Here is an 8,124-nt window from a genome sequence, read left to right on the forward strand (position 1 = left end):
TGAAAGTGACGCTTTATAATTTTTTATTCGCATTCTATGAATTTATCATTATCTCAATATTGAGATCATAGGTTTAACAGGTTGGCTTAGGTCCTTTTTTTGTTTTTTCTAATTGATTTTTTTCATCCTTCAACATTAAGTTGGTCAAAAAATGGGTTTTGTAATTATTTTTATTTTTTCTTTATAAGGTCATTCCAATCTCATTACCCAGATTGACTTAATTTATTTTTTTATTTTTTTAATTTAGTTTTTTTAATTTCACTCTCCAATAACTCAATCTATTTTTTTTAAGAAAAAAATCTTTTTCAATTTTATTCTTCAATATTAATTTGTTTGGGAATTAAGTTTCATATATTTTTCAATTTTCTTTTTCTGTATTTATCTCAATCTCATGGATTTATTTTTTGTTTTCTTAATTACAATCTTTAATATTGGATTTATTGGAAATGAAGCTTCATAATTTTCTTTATTTTTTTATGAAGTTATCTCGGTTTCATAACTCAAGTCATGGGTTTAATAGATTAGCTCGAGTTGACTTAAGTTGTTTTATCTTTGATCCTTTTTAATTGATTTTTTTATGATTTCATCCTTCAACAATGGATTGATTAGGAATTGGCTTTCATAATTTATTTTGATTTGTCTTCTATAGGATTATCATAATCGTATAGACTCGGGTTGTAAATTTAACAAATTAATCGAGTCGATCAAATATGTTATTATTTTAATATTTACAAAAAACTTATCATCCAATATGTTACATTATCAATATTTAAAAAAGGATGTTGTGCATCATATTTTGATTCATGATTAAATTTGTTTTATTAGAGAACATATTAGCAATGCTTGGATATTTTTTATTATAAAAAAATAATCCGATTGACAATGCAACGCGAGTCAATGATCTAGTTCTTCTCTATGGCTTTTCATTATTGAGTTTATATGTGTTCCCTTATTCTTAAATAGAGGAACCTTACTTTATAGTAATTTTGTGATTTCATACTTATTCTATAACCAACAATAAATTCAATTGCAATTATAAAACTACTTAAATTAACAATATTAAATAGAATTTTTGTTACATATATCTTTAATAATGATTTGTTTTGACTTGGATCCATTACCTACTTAAAGGGTTTAGGATTACAAAATGCATATGAAAAAACCACTTGTACTATTTGTTATTAAATTTTCTACTTTCAATGTTATTTTCCTTCTCATTATTTATTCTTTAACATATAGTATTTAACTTCTTTAACATATAGTATTTAATAATCTTTTTCTTTGTAACACAGTTGCCAAATGTTTTGGCAAACTAGCACATGTTAAGATTATTTTAAAAAATATACCACAATTTAGTCAAAGTTGTGAGTGGAAATTGTGACTGTGAGCAAAAAATAATAAACTTTAACCCCAACCTAACCTAAACCATAACCCTAAACAATAACCTTAAAATCCAAACCTTAAATATCAAACACTAAAACCAAACCACAAACATTAACCCGAAATCCAATCCCCAAATTTCTAAGCACTAACCTTAAATCTCAAGTATCAAACACTAAATCCAAGCCTCTAATCTCTAATCCTTAAACAATAACACTAAATTTTAATTCTAAACCTTGATTCTTAAAAACTAACCCCAAATATTAATCCAAACCCTAAACCCCCAATCCATAATGCTAAATATTATCCCTAAATGTAAATCTCAAATCTCAAATATTAACCCTAAATCCAAACTCCAAACTCGTAAGATATATAGTCAGGCAAGTGTGGTGTTAATGTTTAGTGTTTGGTTTTTTATGTAACTAGGCTAGTAAAAAATAAAGGTTATGAGTAATTAGATGAAGATCTATCATTGCTAAATAGAAATTTGTCATAAATAGATTGTGGATGACCTAATATATGGTTTTTATAGACTAGTAGGGAATGACTAGATCCGAGAAAAGATTTGGTTATGCTAGACTATCATAATAGAAATGACATTTAATTGTTGGATTGGCCTCAAATTGTTTTATATGATCTCTAAAACCCGATTATATAGAAAGTTATCTTTAACTAGCCAAGCTCTGGAAGACCCTCAAATTAGGGCCCAAATATTTTGTTTGAGCTAGTTTCGTTATGTTTCATTAATCTTTGCAGATTTTATGTAATTTTTATATTTTATGTCTTTTTCTTTTTGTTTTAGGACTATGAAATTTTTACTATGTTGACATCAATTTTATAAGCTATTTAAAAGGGATGTTAACCTCCTAGAGATGTAGAATATATCATATTTTATTCTAGAAATAAAACTATAAATTATTGTTCTTTGTGTTGTAATTCTATTTCGATCATTATTCTGTTTTTTTGTTATCCATGATATGCTTTTGTCTACATCGCTTTTATGATTTAGGGTTAATATTTAGGATTGTGGTTTGAGGTTAGGGTATTATTTAGGGTTTGCATTCAAAGTTTCGAAGTTAGCATGCGTTTAAAGTTTACTTATTTGTAAAGTTGTAATTCTAACCTATGACTTTCAAAAGTCATTATTTCTACTTTTGACTTAGTTCAAAGTCATGATTTTCATTTGTACCTTTATTAAAATTATGCTATTTTTTAAATATTTTTTTCTATGTTGTTTTTAGAAACTTTTGGTCAAACAATGCTAATTTTCAAAAATAATCCTTGATAATACGTCATTTTGCTTGTTTATCATAAAATTTGCATGTCATATTAATTTGATATTTGGATTTTTCAAATAACAAGACTTCCAAATAACTACATGATCAAACAATATTTTTTTTAAATAAAAACACTTATATGAATTTTTTTATATTTGTTGCATATATCTTTTTTAATCAAAATAGCAAGGTTTCAACTTCACGGGGACAAAATCCTATTAAGGATTTTACCATACTTTAATGTATTCTTTAGTATAAATAGAACAAAAATATTTTATTTATATTTAAAAAAATAAAAAAGTCTCAACTTTTCAAGGATAGAATTTTCTTTGAATTTTACTATGCTCAGTCTGTTCGTTTATAAAAGCAAAACAATGTTCTTTTATTTAATTTATAAACAAACAACAAAATCTTAATTTCTCAATTACAAAACCATTTTAATGATTTTACCATCTTGAGTTGACTTTTTGGTTAAAAAACAAAACTTTTATTTACTTATATTTTTTAAGAAAACAAAATCATATTTTTTTTAAACAACCAATCTCAAATGGTTGATAATAGAACCCTTTTAAGGATTTTACTATTCAATGATAGTAAAAAAAAATCATATTTTTTTTAAACAACCAATCTCAAATGGTTGATAATAGAACCCTTTTAAGGATTTTACTATTCAATGATAGTAAATCAACATTATACATGGTGGAAAAAATACAAAATCACACCATTATAGAAATATTAACACACAATTCCGATAATAAACACATCCATAAAATATACATTTATATAACAAAAGTCAACAAACATATGATGAATTATCCAAAACAAATAAATTAACAAGTTAGGGTTTGAAATCTGCTTTATGGAATGTTATTACACACACTAGCAATGTAGGATGGTGTGTGAGTTAGTAGATCAAGGGCTCATCCTCTTCTTCTTCCTACACATGTTGTGTAGTTTGCCATTATCTTTGAATGGAGATCAAGGAAAGGAATATCTCAATTCTTCTCCTTCTTTCACACTTTACTGGTTCAATGGTTGGGCAATTTCTTAGGTGATTTGATGTGGTGTTATGGCGGCTTTTGTTAGTATGGTTTTTTTTAGTTGTGTGACTACTTTATAAAAGTGACTCTATTAACTGGATTTCAACCTTACTAGATTAGCAAAGAGAAAGTGAGGGAGGAGAAGATGATAAGACTAGCATCGTTGTTGGAGTGGTTTTGCTGGTTGCTATGATTGAAAGGAAAAATTGAAAGGACAAGAAAGGGTGGTTAGGGTTTGGCTTATAAGAAAGGGAAAATAAGAAGAATAAAGTTTTATCATTTTTTTTTGTTCAATGCTTCTTTCTTTTTTGTTTCTCTTTATTTTTACTTACTCTTTTATTTTATAAAAAAAAATATTTCTCTTTTTCTCTCTGTTTTTTTTTTATCCTCTCCATTTATTGTCTAGACATCTTTTAAAACAAGAAAAATTTAAACTAGAATAATATTAGATCTTTATGCTATCTCTCTACAATTTTGCTTGATTTTTTTATTTATTTATCTCTTCATATTTTGCGTGATCTTCTATTATATTTTAGTATATGGTCATCTTGGTCCCTTTTTTTTTTCCCTTGTCCATCATTTCACATCCTTATTTATTCTTTTTATTTTATTTTTTCTATCATTTTTTAATTTTTAATTTTAAATTTTTAATTTTAAATTTTTATTATAATAACTTATATGAAATAAAAAAAAGTGTTAAAATCATGAAATGACCGTAAATACTTTATTATAATAACTTATATGAAATAAAACAAAAGTGTTAAAATCATGAAATGACTGTAAATAATCATATCAGAGAGATATTTTGTATTTTTAAAAACAAATTATAAAATACTTTGAAAAAATAATTTATAACACTCTTTAAAAATTGCATCTTATAATTTTGGTTCTCTAGTCATTATACGAGATAAATTGTTAATTATGTTTCTTTTCTAGGCGAGTTCTATAACAAATGTTCAATGATAAAGAATGGATGAGATCTATGTTGGAAGTGTCTTATGGACAAGCATGAAGAGTACTTGGTTTTTCTTTTCTTTTTTTTTCATTTTTATTTCATTTAATATGTTTTGTTTATTGTGTGACAACTATTTAATTTATTTTAGATATTTGATTTTTTTCACATAATTTTTTTAACGTCTGGATGGATTTTGATTCCAAAAAATGTTATGTTTGGACCTAGAGTAATATCTCTTTTTTTAATATACTTTTAAACTTTTTTATAAGAAAGTAACATCTTTTTCATCATTTTTACAATCGTTGTCATATGAAAATTTAAGTATAATATCATTTTTCATGATATGAAATTCTTATTTGTTAGCATTGAATGGATTGATATTGAGAGACCCAAAGCTCATAATATTTAAGTGTTCTCAAATCTTTCATTTTTTCAATGGTTGTCACTTTTGGATCTCAACAAACAGGTAAAGATCTTAATATCTTGCACATCATCTTGTATTTCTTAATGATTGTTTCAAATTTAGAAAAACCATTCATAATAGTCACAAACTCTATGCTCAACGTCTTAATGTTTTTATTAGGATCCCTTTTAGTTATCTCGAATTCACACATTAAAATGTTGATTTGGAATTTCTTTACTTGAGCTATTGATTTATGATAAAACAAAAAAATTCAGTGTTCTCCATGTGTCATGAGCTATAATGAAAATGAAGTCACTATTAAATTCACTTTCATACAAAACAAAAGGCAAAGTATTAAAACCATTAGTGCTAATAATAATTTTTTTTCTTTTAAAGGACATTAAGTTTCTTTATGGGATTTTCCCTAGACAAACTTCCTATAGTTTCTATTGAAATCTTGAAATCATTCTAAACAATATCCCACATCTCAAGGTTCTATGGAAGCAAATAAACTCTTATTATATAACTACAATAAATATACTAAGAGCCATGAAAGCAAGGTGACTTAGTTGCCTTAGTTGATCATCATTTGTTTTTTTTTATTTTCTTAAACCTCTATGTCTTCTTTTAGAGCCTAAAGCTTTGATACCAAATATAAAATCAAGAGCTAGGTCTAGGAAAGGTGAATAAACCTTCATAAAACTATTGAAAACTTATAAAAAAATAAAAATTTGATGGCCAAAAAATTAAAGCCAAAGAAGATAAATAAATTTAAATATAAATGAACTATATAAGTGAAAAGATAGGAAAAAAAATGAAATTAAAAATAAAAACACAATGATATATTCTAGTTCGGCAATGCCTATATACTCTTTTTTTGTTTTTAGATTTTTCAATTCACTATGTTTTTTTATTTACATTGCATAGGTGAGGAATAAACCTTTTATAATATTTGATCTACTTTTTAACCTGAGTATTAATTTAATATCACTCTCAATTCAATATTATTTTAAAGAACACTCAAATGATTATGTTTATCTAAAATACACATCAATCAAACTAAACATAATTAATGACACAATATGAACATTTAAAAAAGATATATTTATACTTGTTTTTGGGCTAACTTCATTTGAAAAAACTTAACACAATTCTCTCTCAATTAAGATTTGCAATTTATCTTTCTTTATGCTTTAAATTTTTGTTAATTGATTTTGAGAATTTAGAGCTTTCTTTACAATTTTATTTATCTCTCTTTTTTTTTTAATTTTGTTAGCATAATTGTATCCTTTTATTCTTATTGCTTTCACTCTAAAAAATCTCTTGGTATGTTGGGATTTTTTTTAGAATTTCAATATGCTTGTTCTATATCTTTTGGCTATGATTACAGTGCAATCTACGCCACGCTTAATTGCAAGGTAATGTTCGCTTCAATATAAATTAAGTTCTAAGTTGTTTGAGCCAAGGAATTTATAGACAATGGCGATAAGGATATAAATAAAAGAAAGCGAAATGCATCTCTCTTTCTTTCTTTCTTTTTTAATTAATATGAGTGTTAGAAGTAGATTATATTAACTTTAATTAATTTTATAAATTTTAAAATTAACAATCACGTAAATTTTTAATTATTTTAAAATTTATAAAATTCAAACTAATAATTTTTAAAAACTAAACTTAAAAACTAATCAATTACTTCTTTTATTTCTTAGAATCATAGCACTTAGCACACTAGTACCATCGAACTTTAATTAATTTTATAAATTTTAAAATTCGTAAATTTTTAATTATTTTAAAATTTATAAAATTCAAACTAATAATTTTTAAAAACTAAACTTAAAAACTAATCAATTACTTCTTTTATTTCTTAGAATCATAGCACTTAGCACACTAGTACCATCGAAACTTCTGTCCTGCATGTAAAAGTGGCTGTTTAAGCTTAGATTTACAAGATATTCGTGGGGTTTGTTCCCGAAGGATATGCTGTATGTAACCTTACACTATAAACAAAATCGAGATGGAGTACTTGGTTTTTTTTTTCTAAGTTCTTTCAATTTAAAGGAGCATTTTGGACATTCCAAAATTGTTTTAAATACTCATCTTACTTTTGGTCCTTATAGTTAGTCTCCTTTCACGTTTGGGTCCCTCACTGTAGAAAGAAGAGCAAATCGAGAGAGAATCCATGGGAAATCCTTGTTTTGACAGTTATTATGGCTGAAAAGGGTGTCATTAGATTCTTAATGATATGCTGAGTTCATTAGTGTCCATAAAAGACTTCTTAGGGACTGAAAAAATTATCCGAAAATAAATTCTGAAGATTTGTTGGATTTTTAGTGATTTAGAGTGGATAAATAGATTTTGAAGCCTACCGCAGGTTTTGAGAGGCTATAAAGATTAACGAGGATTTCTGCCTTTGGATCAAATATGGTGAAAATATGAGGTTTGAGGGGCTGGCTCATTTCCGGTGACCAAAGAAGAAAGAGCATTTCCCAGCCTAGGCTCGCAAACTCAATTTTTTATTGTCTTTTTTTAATTTTCTCAGTTTCCTACAAAATTGATTTTTTATATTTTAATAAAAATTAATTTTAAATAAAAAAACTCTAAACTTTTACAGAATATAGGTTCAACAGCATACTCAAAAATGCTATTATTACATGCCATGGAACACGATACCAAAAAAACTTTGAGAAGCTAGCACATGAAAACCACTATTACTTGCATGTTTTAAGGTGTTTTAAGATGTGTCTAGAAATGTGATTGAAATTATATTTTTAAAAAATTTAATTTTTTTATTTAAAATTACCAGTGGGAGCTTTAATTTTTTTATTTAAAATTTAATTTTTTTACTTAAAATTATCGGTGGGAGTGGGGCTGCTGGGCAGTTTTCTTTGTTTCTCTACTGGGTCCTCTCTATATGGTACGTCTGTCACTCCCGCAATGTCTTATCTGTTCACTGGGCTTACAGAATGTTCAATGGACTATGAAATTAGTCGTGGTATATACAAGCCGACCCAGACACCCACATTAATAAAAAAAAAAAAAAAAACATCCACCCATCTAGGAGGACCTCGC

This window comes from Populus euphratica, unplaced genomic scaffold, assembly GCF_000495115.2.
Source record: "Populus euphratica unplaced genomic scaffold, PopEup_1.0 scaffold745.1, whole genome shotgun sequence".
In the NCBI taxonomy this organism is placed as follows: Eukaryota; Viridiplantae; Streptophyta; class Magnoliopsida; order Malpighiales; family Salicaceae; genus Populus; species Populus euphratica.